The following is a 13,026-nucleotide window of genomic DNA, read 5'->3' on the forward strand; positions in this document are numbered from 1 at the left end:
GTTAAAAGATCTCTTAAAAGCCTGAACTCACTAAAACCAACATATCTTTCTGTGCCGACCAGAATGCCAGACTTTTTAAGTGTAATTTCCTTTTGATGAGGGACCCTCTTAAGGCTTAGAATTGAGCTGAATTTGAGTTAGAGAGCTTTTGCCAGCAAGTGGTGCATACTTTGAACTCCCTGATGGCACCAGGCTCTGCTGCTTTGCCCTTGCGGTGTATTTGACTCCTTCTCTTCTTCTTTTTTTTTTTTTTTGAATATGGGTAGGAGAGGCAGATAGATAGTTTGATCACAGAAGCACATTGCTGCCCTTAGTTATGGAAAAGGTGAGGATTTAAACTGGGGTAAGCAGCTTGTGGAATTAAAGAGCATGTCAAGTTGGGTCACATTAGGCATGCTTGGTGAACTTGCGGAGAGACAAATCTTAACTTTTGGATTTTCTACTCTTGTTTATTTGTGAACTTTCAGATTGAAACTTCCTTTCTGAGAAAAAAAAAATTTCATTCATTTTATGGTCTTATTTGACAGTGACAGTGGAGAGAAGCAGGAAATATGGGAAAAAAAGAGTAGCAGGTGATATGCAGCAGTGGTCCAATTAGGTGGGAATCGAACCAGCGACTCTGCTCAGGGCATTTACACCCATGTGCACTTTCACCAGTCTGCTATCAGGTTGCCTCGAATTTAAATTCTTGTTCAAATTCAAAATGCTTTCAATTAATTTACAGTCATCCAATGAGTGTGTCTGTGTGAGAGGAAAGAACTGCCAGGCAGAATAACTTGGAAAATAAATGCAGATTAGATTTTAGCAGACGGCGGGACACAGACTAGTGGCTGGAGGTGATCCAGCACCGGAGGCAAAGACTATGATTAAGAAAAGAGGGTGTGGTTAAGAGAAACTGCGGCTTACTCATGGTGAATAATTGCAGGGGATGATATCCAGATGGTGGTCTTGACTCATCCTCATTATCAGACTCAATGGACACATCACCACTATAATGGGATATTACAGGGAAAAGAGAATAAATTCAACAAGCCACACAGCACATAATATTTTCTCAGATAGAGAGTTAAACATTTTTATAAGCATAATGAGATACTATTTGGGAATACTGAGTCATGATAAATTAAAAACTTTAAGAAAGGGTTTCCCATTCTAACCCTCATGGCTCCATACATCAAAGTGTGTCCTTTTCATTAGAAGACAGCCTTTCGAATCGCAGCACAATATGTTATCACAGATTAGGAGGTCAGCTGACATCAAAGTGATTAACAGGGCAAGTACAATAATTTTGCTCCACCATTCATCATTGCCATAGTCTACAATCTCCACCTATAAAAAGATATCCTCTCCACCTGCGGTATCTGTTGGCAAGTGGCCACACTGAATATCACAAGTTCAATAGATCAGCAAAGAGTTTATACACCCAGATGTCTCTGCCTCCCAGTAGCCGGGCAATTTTCCTACCAGGGCTTAGCGGACTGGTTGTTTTTGCATTTAATAATTCTGATTAACATTTAACGTGCAAAGGGAGACTCTAATTGCACCTAATGCATGGATTAACAAAGATAATCCATGCATTAGATTAACTTTGGTAATCCACGTATTAATTTCAACCAGAAACAACATTATGCAATTTCATTCAATTTAAAGCAGATTAGAGGACACTATTTTAGGAAATTACAACTATTTTTCTAAAATTTATCATCATCATGAGACACTATGGAGTAAATATTGTACAGTTGGATCTTTATGTTTAAACTTTCATTTACTCTCACTTGAAGAAGCTTTCTTAGCACATTTGTGCCAGGGACACTGGTTGTACGGACAGTAAGATGGGACAAAATGCCCCAATTCTTTGATTTAGAAAACATGTGCTCTAAAGCCATGTGCCCTTTTGACACATGGACCCCTTCACATTTAAGACAGAAATAGCATGCCAAGTACTTCCCTGTTGAGCAGGACTCAGCAGGCTTTTAGAACAGAAAGAGATTAAAAGACTCCTGGTTTTTATGTCCTGCTATAATACATTTATGTGTAAACTGTTACTATATGTCCTTAATACAGTATTCTGCCACGATTTTGTATTCTGGATGGGATAATTCCTATTACTTTTATGGCACTTAATGTCCTGCAGCTCAATAGAAAATGCACAACTGTGACTAGAAAGAAAGAAAGAAAGAACCAAAAAATGCTTTCTGTGTAGCATGACACAGCTGTATTGTCATAAATCATCAAGAAATCATTTACAATATTTTTTAAGTGCTTACAAATGTTACCAGAACTGGTTAAAAACCCTCCGTGCTGTAGACATTTACATTTTTACAACCTCTACAAACTAGGCATTTTTCACACTGTTCTGCACATCAAGTCTACAAAGATATTTCATCACATCGAATGTGTCTTCTGACAACTTGCTCTTCTTCACACCATTTTTGAGCCATGTGGCATTTATTTTATTGATCTAGTAGGTTTTATTTTCCTCTCAGTCTCTTTTGTCATCTCCTTTCTGCTTTGTGTAAACACAGCCTGCCGTTCACCTCAAAAGTCTCAGGTTTTTTTGGTCACGTGGCTGCTGGTCACAGCTGAGACATCCGTGGCCTTTCAGTGCAGCTGAGGAGTGTGAAGGTTTCTTGTTTTTGTTTTTCTTATCCAGGATCTAGCACAAAGACTATTTTTTAATGAACAACATCACAATTTTTAACTTGAGGTTGCTTAAATTTTCCCACCATAACTGCACATCACACATGGTAGTTTCACGGAAAATCTAAAAGTTGGAAATCTGACGATTCTTTCTGTTTTTTCAGTTTCTGGATCTGATTAATTGTTGCATTTTGGAGAATTTTAGAAAAAGACGACATGTCCTTCAAACCTAACAGCAGATTTTGGGGTTCAGAGGGTTAATTGACCAGCAATATCCCATTTTGCCCCTTAATTTCTTTGAGGTATCTCACAGTGTCAGATGTATATGCTCTATGAGATGTTCTTCAGCTCTTCATTAAAAATAAATGACATCTTCACTGTCTGAATGAAATATTTAAAACCAAGATCTCAAGTCTCATACGGCGCCACATTACAATGAACGGAAAGGCAAATGCATTAACACAAATTTCCACCTGGCATAACTGATATCTTTTCAAACTTTGGGACCTTTACTGGACATTTTGCCAGTTGAAACAATGTTTACCTGAGTTTGGAGAGACTGACCCACCAATGAGCCACAGTTCGTTAAGAGTTAAATAAGTCTGACCAGTGGAAAGACATATGATTGTTTATTTACAACAGAAATATTGAGTCTAATTCTAACGGCAGAAATGTCTTTTTTACTCTTTCCAATTATCCTTGCCTGTTGACTTTATAAGTCCTAACTGCCACAGTGAAATACTCTCTTACAGCCCGACTTGGCTCATGCGCATGGCCAACAGAAAACCACATCCAAAACTATTGACTCTGAACTGCTTTATCCAGATTATAGCTTGGGTCCCGCTGCCAACAAGCTCCTCTTCAGCCGCTGAAGAACAACAATCATGATCGCATCATCGCTCCACTTCAAACACTTTCAATTACTGTACTTTGCATCTGCCAGAACTACACTGACTAGCTGCAGCAGGAGTCTGCTGTCTGCTCTTTCGCTGAAGACCACGGGAGCCTGAAGACAGTTGATAGCTGCTGAGACCTCCAGTATTGCCCTATGGTTGTCATGACAACAGACACTGCAGACACCAGCCCTACTCTGTTGCAAAATCAACAGTCCTTAACAAACCGAAACCGTAACGCAGCCAACCTCGCATGCTCCTTTGAGCGAGTGTTCAGCAGTGGCGATTAGCTACTCCATTTTTTTAAATTATTTTCAGTCTTGTTTTTTTTAATCAAAGAATAAAGTCAGTGGTCTCAGCTGCCATCCAGGACCCTCAGTGCTATTCCTGAACATACTCAAGGTTTTTGTCACCGTCTCTCTGAGCTGAGCTGAAATCTGGGTTGGATTTTCTGCTCCTTGCCTTGTGAGCCCCTGTAATAGTATTTTCCATTACATGCGCTTTCACATTCTCAGTCACACATTCAGTAGTTTCAGATTTAACTGGTTTTTACTAGTACTAGCTTGTTTGTGTGCACCTCATTCATAAAGCGCTCAAGCCTATATCAGGCTAAAAATACAAGGATCCATTCACAGAGAAGGCAGCACATCTCTCAGCTGTTGAGACTACTCTTTTTATTACTGCTCTCTTATTAATGCCCCCTTTCAAAGGCAAACAAACATTATCAAATGCTCTCGCTCCTCTCTCGTCCTTATGTTAAAGTATGTATGGTGGCATAGCGGTTTGTGCTGTTGCTGTTTGTATGTTTCTACTGTGTGTGGGTTGCCTGTGTGGGTTTCCAGCAGGTGCACCATTTCAATCCCACAGTCCAGTGACATGCAGGTCAGGTGAAACGAGAGCTCTAAATTGTAGATGTAATTCTGAACGTTAATACGTTTGTTTGTGATCGAGTGAAAGCCATAACGGTTGAGAGATGGCGTACACTCCTACCCAATCGAAATGGGACAGGAAAAGGTCAAGTTGTTTAGACAATGGATGAATTGATGTTCATCCTTTTTTTTTTATTTTATTTTGGGCCAAATCACAGCTGTAAATGTGTTGTTGTGCCTCTCACACACTACAAACAGTTTAAACGTTCACAACAATTGCAATCAGCATCGAGTCAAAAGAAATATAAATTCAACCAAGTGACTCACTCCACCCAATTTTGTTCTCAAAAATTCATTTCTTCTCTGCCCACATGGAGCTTTGCCTCTTCAAGAATCACTTCACACCCTCTCTCCCCTTGAATCACCTCTTCCACACCTCTCTACCCCTACATTCTCCTCTCCCACTTCCAACACGCATTCTTCCTAAAGAAAGTGTCTTTAATTTCCATATTTTACCATTTTTTGGACTGCACATAATTCTTCTAAGGTCACAGGAATGTTTTACTACACTGAGTGTCATCTGTGGCTGTGATGTGAGCGCATTTTATTGTTGTTTTTGAGTGTGATTTATTTTAATAGATAAAAAGCCAAGACTGACTTGTTGTCTGGCTGAAAACAGCGACTGTGAAGCTGTAAATGCAGATTTGAGGGCTGCTGGAATAAAATGTGCATGCACACACACAAACGATGTTTTGACATTTGGACTGAAGACTCTTACTCAATTATTCATTCTTGCTTAGATTTTAGACTCCTACTTGCGCTGACTACAGTATGTCATATGAGTTATTATGCATTTGCCAATATGTGAAATGCATGCTAATGCATCTTTCCAAAAAGTCATTAGAATAAAGCACGGATAAGTGTTTTTCTTTATCAGGAACCTTAATAAGAAGAGTCTCTGTATTTTTAGCCCAGATGATCAACTTTATCTCAAATAGAACTAGACAGCGAGCACATAATTGGTTGAGCTGGCTTTAATTTAGACCCTGCCCTTTTGCCCTCTGTACCCTTTTCACACTGAACACTAAGATAAAGTTTTATAAAGCAGCATGTGTGAAGGGCATTCAGTACTTTCACGTGGCTCTTTAGACCTGACGCACATGACTTAGCTCTTCTGGTCAGAGTGAAGCACATATGTTTAATGAGGACTTTTAAAATTCGTCATTAGTTGAAAATTTCAATCATATGCGTACTTCCTTTTAAAGTATTTTGTTCGTGGGATGACTCTGAAAGTGCTTTTACCCAGGATGAAAAAGTGGTTCTGATTTATTTTTCTATTATTTTTGTTCTCATCCTTTTTTCCCCTTTTCTCTCTTTTACTTCTGTAACAGCATATTCCTAAAACGAGGGAACTTAAGAGGAATTTATGCGTGTGTTTCGCACCAGAAGCCTGTTGTAATTCATCTGGAAAGGGATAACATTACTGATGCAGCAGTGGCCAGTTTAATGATCAATAAATTAACATACTGCACAGTACCCACTGTGTCCTACACAGAGGATGTTAAAGCTACTGGATTTAAAGAGTATTGTAAATGTAAAGAACAAGAGATGACTATTAAATTAAAAGTATAACATTAATAATATGAAAATACACAGTGTTTTCTTTAAACTTCCCAAATTATGTTGCATGGTGTCTCTAAATGATCTACTTGATGCATGACTGCATTAAACACATGCATGTATTATCATATTTGATTATCAGGAGTTGGAGGACCGGTGTGCAGGATTTAGTGGCATCTAATGGAGACCAGCTCCCTCAAACCTCCATTTCCAAGTGTGTGGGAGAAGCTTCAGTGGCTGGACATCAGTACAACAACGTCAAATGCTCTCTCTGTGGCCAGTGTTTGGTTTGTCTATTGTGAGCTCCTGCTGAAACACTGGAGGCTCTGTAAAAGAGAACTCACTCCCCATGTAGATATGAAGGGCTCATTCACTTGTGGAGGTTCCGTATCACAATATTTGTTTTACTTTAGCAATGAGAAAGCGATGTCTACTTTCATATATCACTGATCCCATCTTTGAATTAAAATTCCTTATATTTTTCTGTTTTTTTTCCCATTCAGTCTCCTATGTAACATCAATTATTAATGTATACTGATTAGCACATACCATAAAATGAATACAATTAACATTATGCTTTGTATATTCTGTTTAACCTTTTTATTAATTCATGCAGATTCATATAGTGGGTAACATATTTCATTAAGCAACGTAACTGCTTTTGTCTAATGTTGCTTATGTGACACGTATTTTGAAATAACCAGTCATTTAACAAAACCTTTCTAGTTGTGTGTTTACCTTTTTGTAGGGATGTTTCCACAGTAAACGATTACATTCACTGAAGGACTGCAGATGTTTCCGCTTTCCATTTATTTATGCCAATTATTCAGCAAGCATGAAGAAAATCGATAGCAATTACGCCGTCGTCATTTTGTCATTTGCTTGCATGCTAAGTATCTAAGTGCCATTGCTAATGCAACGTATGTAGATCTATGGGACACGCCTGACATCTGCAAAAACAGCGATGAAAACGCCTGCGAAATGAATAATGGATTAGCCTCGCTTCCGTTCGTATCACAGATAAATTGTGAGAATCTTTCACACGTTTTAATTTTCAATCATGACTAAAGTTCTCACAGTGCTCACATTTTATAAAACTGCTTCCCAATAGCATGCAGTGTCAAGAGTGAGAAACCTGCATTTCATGGTTAACTTTACGGATAAATGCAGTTTGGCTAATGGGCCATTTCCTGAATACATTTGAGTCAGTGTTCACATGCTGAACACTCACTGTGCTGATTGGCAGGCAGTCCCAGCTCTCCTGATCCAAATCTGCTCAGCAGAGGCAGTCCAGAAGGTGTCTCAGTTGCCTGACTGGAAGGATTAAAGACGACATCAAACAGTAATCTGAGATCTGTTCATTACAGCTCCTCTGATAAAATGGAAATATGGATGTGAGTTATGAAAGTTGAGCAGAGGGAGAGAGTCTGTGAAAACTGTAGAGGTAGTTAAATGGTTCAGGGACAATGAGAATCATAGAGTTGTCTTAAATCACCCGAATCATAACCTGTCCATACCATCACGTCAATACACAACATTTGTAAACAATCATATTTCTTCACACGATGTAATTAAATTCGGATTACATGACAGCCTGGCCAGTTTATCACAGTAAGAAAACAATCTAATTCTAGGTTTTATAGTCAGCTCAGTGTAATGAAATCCACTCTGGCAATGATAGAGGCTATGAACTGCTCATTGCTCAGTACACTCTTTTCCACAAAATGTAAACTTAATAACCTATATACGAAATATAATTCAGGTTGCATTACTTCACCTCCACTAGTGCACCACATCATAAATGCTTAAGAGCTAATCAAACGGTTAGGCCTCGTGCTTTTTTAACAACACCTGTCTAACCTCATATAACATATTGCCTGGTTTTGAATTAAAATTTCACTCATCCAAATAATTTGGTCGGTCTAGCACTTGTGATAGTAAAATTATTTTATGCTACATTAGTCATCTACTTTTTATTGTAAACACATGTCTATTTAACTTTGCTATTGTACACTAGAGGCAAAAACGGTTTAGTTCAAACACTATTAGTGATATGAGCTGCATTTATCAGCGGTGACAGGAATAGAAAACATCTTTACTTGGTCTTTTTGTTGTTGCTGTAGCCGACTCTTCCACCTCCCTTCCTCTCTTGTCTTTGATTAAAGTTTTCCTTGGTTGCATGGCTTCATGACACACACATCATTCACAGACTAATGCAAATTACACGCACAAACGAACAATGTTTGACATTTGTCGTCTTGAATAGAATCACAGATGAATAACTGAATAGGACTGGTTTACTGTCTTGGCTTGTAAGCTTTGCATTGCAGCTGTTAGCATTAAATGCTGACTACATTATGGTGTATAATTGGCACCACTACAGATATAACGTCATTGTGTTTATGAGAATATTCTGAAAAGGTGTCAGAAAAATTAGCATGGTCAAACCTAGTTGCCTGTTGATGATGTGGAAAATTTCATTCCACTGACTCTGGACTGATTGCAAAGTGTTCATCTGTAATATTTCTTGGCATGTATCAATACCATATGTTGATTGGTTCCTGAAAAAAATCTGTGCCCTGCTCTCTGCTTGCCATATGTGGAAAATGTGTAATTTTGCTAAATAGCTGGTAGCCATGTGATGGGGTTCCAGCTCAGAAATCACATTGACTCAGTTCTCTCACTGGTTGTCGCCTGCAGAAGAGGTGGGTCCAGCTATGAGCAGTTGGCAAGTTTGATAATGAGGTGTGCCCCATCATATAATTGGCTTTCCTATCAGAAAAGACTTGGGGCTTCAAGTTTGGTTGACTGGCTCAAAGAGGAGGAGGGTCAAGCTGCTTAGCTGGTCGCCTGCAGAAGAAAGTCGTCTGACTGGTTAACTGATTCAGAAAGGAGGTCAGGGCAAGCTGTCTGATTAGACGCTAATGTAAAGCCTTCCACCAACAGTAATGCACTGCCTGGGCAGAGTCTAGACCTGGCTGCACTAAATCACAAGCGAATACCATCCAACAGCTAAAATAGATAGCCACATCAATCTAATGAGAACACACTCTGCAGTCCAATGACGAAATGGATCAAAAAAAAAAAACTACAAAAAAAAATCAGGACGATTCCTCTCAGTTGTTTTCTCTCCTCAAGGTCTTTACAAAGCTGTGCACATTTAGCTACTCTTACAAAGTATGTGTTCGTAAGTGTCCTCATATAACGTCCACATGTCTTCAAGGACCCTTAGCTGTGTGTAATCAGTTGGCTTTTCTTTGTATGGCCATGTTTACCACACAAACAATCTGCGCTTTATTGTCTGGGGTTCTCCTGAGTAGACGCATCCCTCAACACCTAATGGTTCACTTCACTTTACTCAGATTAACACTTTTTGTGTCTTCTTACACTCTGGAGACAGGTCATATGCTGTGCTTTGTACTCTTGCCATGATAAGGCACTAAAGAACCTTCTGCTACACTTCAGAAGATTTTACACTTTATTTTATCAAACATTTGGGGAATACAGAATTCATTACAATAGGGTTTTCCATCTGTTTACTCAGGTTGCTACAACACATGAGCATTAATTAAATTATTGTTTGGCTGAGTCTGGCCGTAGGCCACATTTGGTTGTTAAGCATAATTTTGTCCCGGATGACTAAAAAGAGGTCCATTTAGCCCACAGGAACAAGAGCTCGATGTCTTTAAAGACTAAGTGCAATACTTTCAGAAAAACAAGTGAGTAGAGTGCAAAGATGTCTTGTTGTTTTCAAATGGCATAAAAGTTCCCTTCCCATACACCCATTCCTAACCAAATGCACTTTGATGCGAAAAAATAAATACATGCCATGGAGACTTTTTCCACATATTTAACAAGCAAATATCAGCTGACTGATAAAAGTGATACTCAAACAAATGACACATAAAACAGACATTTTGTTGTAATTTGATAATTTGACTAAATAATTATAATCAAAACATTAGCTCACATGGGAAAAGTGCAGAATACAGAATTTAGGAGTATGAGTCAAAACTTTGAAAGCTGCTAGCCAACTAAAAAGTGCTGATAAAATTTTGATTTGCCCCAATATCGGAAGTACTGAAGCTCTTGAAGCACTACGTGTTGAGCAATTAGCAAAGATGCAGGAGAGTTGAAATAGTTAGCAAAAACATTAACATAAATAGCTGAAATATTGGAAAAGGCATTTACTTTTTAGCTAAAATATAAACCCTTAAAATTAGGCGAATGAATGAATGCTGAATTAACTGCAGAAATAGTTTGCTAAAATTATGAGGTAACAGCAGAAATAGCTGTAGAATATGGATTAACAGTCAAAATTAGGTGATCTGAAATTAATAGTAAACGGTTGAAATTGATAAATAAAACTAATGAACAGAGTAATCTATGCTTTGTTGTTCTTTTAGCCTTTTGAGAGAACAGAGTGAATGGAAACAAATACTGACAATTTAGTTGTATTACACATATTGTAACAAGATGTACTTATACAATATAAACGATGGAGTTAATAAAACCTCAGGTTTGTAATCCATTCAGAGGAGAAGATTTTGAACATGACAGGAGAACCAGATGAGTTGAAACTCATCTGGTGGGAGTTGAGGCACCTTTAACAAAAGCAGGAACTGTCAGGGAAGAGCTTTTAAATATGTAATAGCTGAAATATGTGGTAGTTTAAGTACTGATTTCCAAATATGTAAAATCCTACTGAAAATTTCCTCTCAGTTTCACTGTCATGTCTTTGTCTATGGCAAAAAATGTTTTGTGCTCCAGGACCACGTCTGACCTGCAGCTCCGAGAACACAGAGCTGGTCTCTAACAACAAGTCATTTCAGGAGGCTTGGTTGACGGAAAAGCATTGTTAGTTGAAGATTACCTTACCATTCGTTAAGTACTACATCTCCCTACCCCGCTGAGCACTGAATTTGTAAAAGAAAGGCACAAAAAAGAAATAATCTTTTCAAAATTATGATAATAGCAACACATTTCAGCAAGGGTCTCCAACCTTCAACAATATGTAACAGAACACAACACAGACTCATCTCCCATGTCATCTAGGACAGATGGAGCCTTTTCCATGTGTTTTAACAACTGCAAGTTGTTAGATATGGAGTCTCAAATGTGAAATGTGGTATCCAGTTCATCCATCTATTCATTTGCTTTGAATAGATTTGTTACAGCAAGAAAAAAAACAAGTAATAACCTGTGAAAAATTAAATAAAAGGGAAGGATAATTCGAGCCGCACGAACCCTTTCAGCAGGTCTGCTTCTTCTGTAAGGTTAGCAAAGAAACTCCCCCCCCACACACACACACTGTGTTTGTGTGTATGTGTGTGTGTGCTCAAAATGAATACTCTCCATGGATTCTACTCCCTTAGTGCAATTACACAGCTCGTCAGACATTAAACACACGTCAAGACTTGCCATAAGCATGCTATTGGCTACGCAGTTAAAGGCATTTGATCCATTATTTAGGTTTTTTTTTTTTACGTCAACGGTTCTGTATTTTATTCATGTAGTTCTTAGGTAGAAATATAGTTCAGCTACTTTCAGCTTGTGCTCATGTTCATGTGTATATTATATGATCATCTTTTAAATTTAAAAGAATACTTTCATTCCAGCAGATGTGCATACAGTATACAGCACTGCGACACGTACGTACCCAAAAATTAAAAAAATAATAAAAAAACACTAAGTCAGACTCGTGTTTGGTGTGAAACTACACCAGTAGTCCATCTTCCAAAGTTCTGGCAGGGTTATTCCAGGCATCTAAGAGAACTTGCCACAGTTCTTCTGTGGTTTCAGGCTCGTCTTTGCAATGCAATTCCGTATTGACTTGAGGATGTTGAGATCCAGGCTCTGAGGGTGCCATGCCATCTGTTGCAAGAGTCTTTGTTCTTTTCGCAGCACAGGATGGTTCTGTATGACTCTGGCTGTATGTTTAGGGTCATTGTCATGCTGCAGAATGAATTTGGGAGCAACCCCTGCAATGTCTCCATGATGATACAGTGTGATGGATAACATTTCAAGCATCAAAAGTGTCTCAAACTTTTGCACAGTACTCTATTTAAATGATGAATTTTCCCTCATTCTAATCAGTGGAATATCTAGCTACCTCAAGAATGGAATTTACATCAGTTGTTTCAGATAGTGAAGACCATGTTTATCAAGGCAGAGGAACCAAGTTGACATTAACCCTGACACCACACTTCTGTTCATTACAGCAGACAAAAACCACATCATTCCCAGCAGACATTCAAAAGTGCTGAGGCAATATCTAAAGCAAGTATAAAAATGGTGATACTTTAATTTCTGTCTTAGGAGGATGTGATCGTAAAGGAAAGAAAAATGCCTGCAGCCAGTGGGGAGGGGTCCATAAGGAATGGAATCATTGTGGAGTTGGCGGAGAGCATGTCAAATAGACATTAAAAACTTCAAGACCGCTACTTGCACCAGAGGGCACAGAGAAGCTGTACAGAGAAAGAAAAAAAAAACTTTATAATTGATGCCAGTGCCCTCCTGTTCAAACAAACAGATGTTTCATTTCAGACCACTCTTCATCAGAAAAATGAAAGAAAAAGTGAGCAGTTTGATCTTTCTTCAGTAGCAGAATAGACAGAAAAATGAAAAATATTCACAGCATTGATTGCTTCTTTGCTTCTACGCTTTCAACACATTGCAGGAAATGTGCAAGTTGTCCCCTTTTCTGCCAGAGCAGTTTTTATTGTTGTTTGGATAATATATTGTACTGTATGTACTTAAGACAGAAGACAGACTTATGGGGGTCTTGATATAATGCTAATGGACATTATAAATGATGGTGCTTATTGTACAGTCAGCTTGAAAAACAACTATCCCAGGGTTCTTTACAAATCTCTCAATTTATTTAGCTTATCAACCAACAATAGCTTGCTTACCCAGTCCAACTTAGGACAAGATTGATGCCTTAGTTTATTTATTTGAATAGTTATTCAGAGGCACTTCAAGGCAAACGAAAAGTTTTCACA

The sequence above is a fragment of the Acanthochromis polyacanthus genome, chromosome 17 (genome assembly GCF_021347895.1).
Source record: "Acanthochromis polyacanthus isolate Apoly-LR-REF ecotype Palm Island chromosome 17, KAUST_Apoly_ChrSc, whole genome shotgun sequence".
Lineage (NCBI taxonomy): Eukaryota > Metazoa > Chordata > Actinopteri > Pomacentridae > Acanthochromis > Acanthochromis polyacanthus.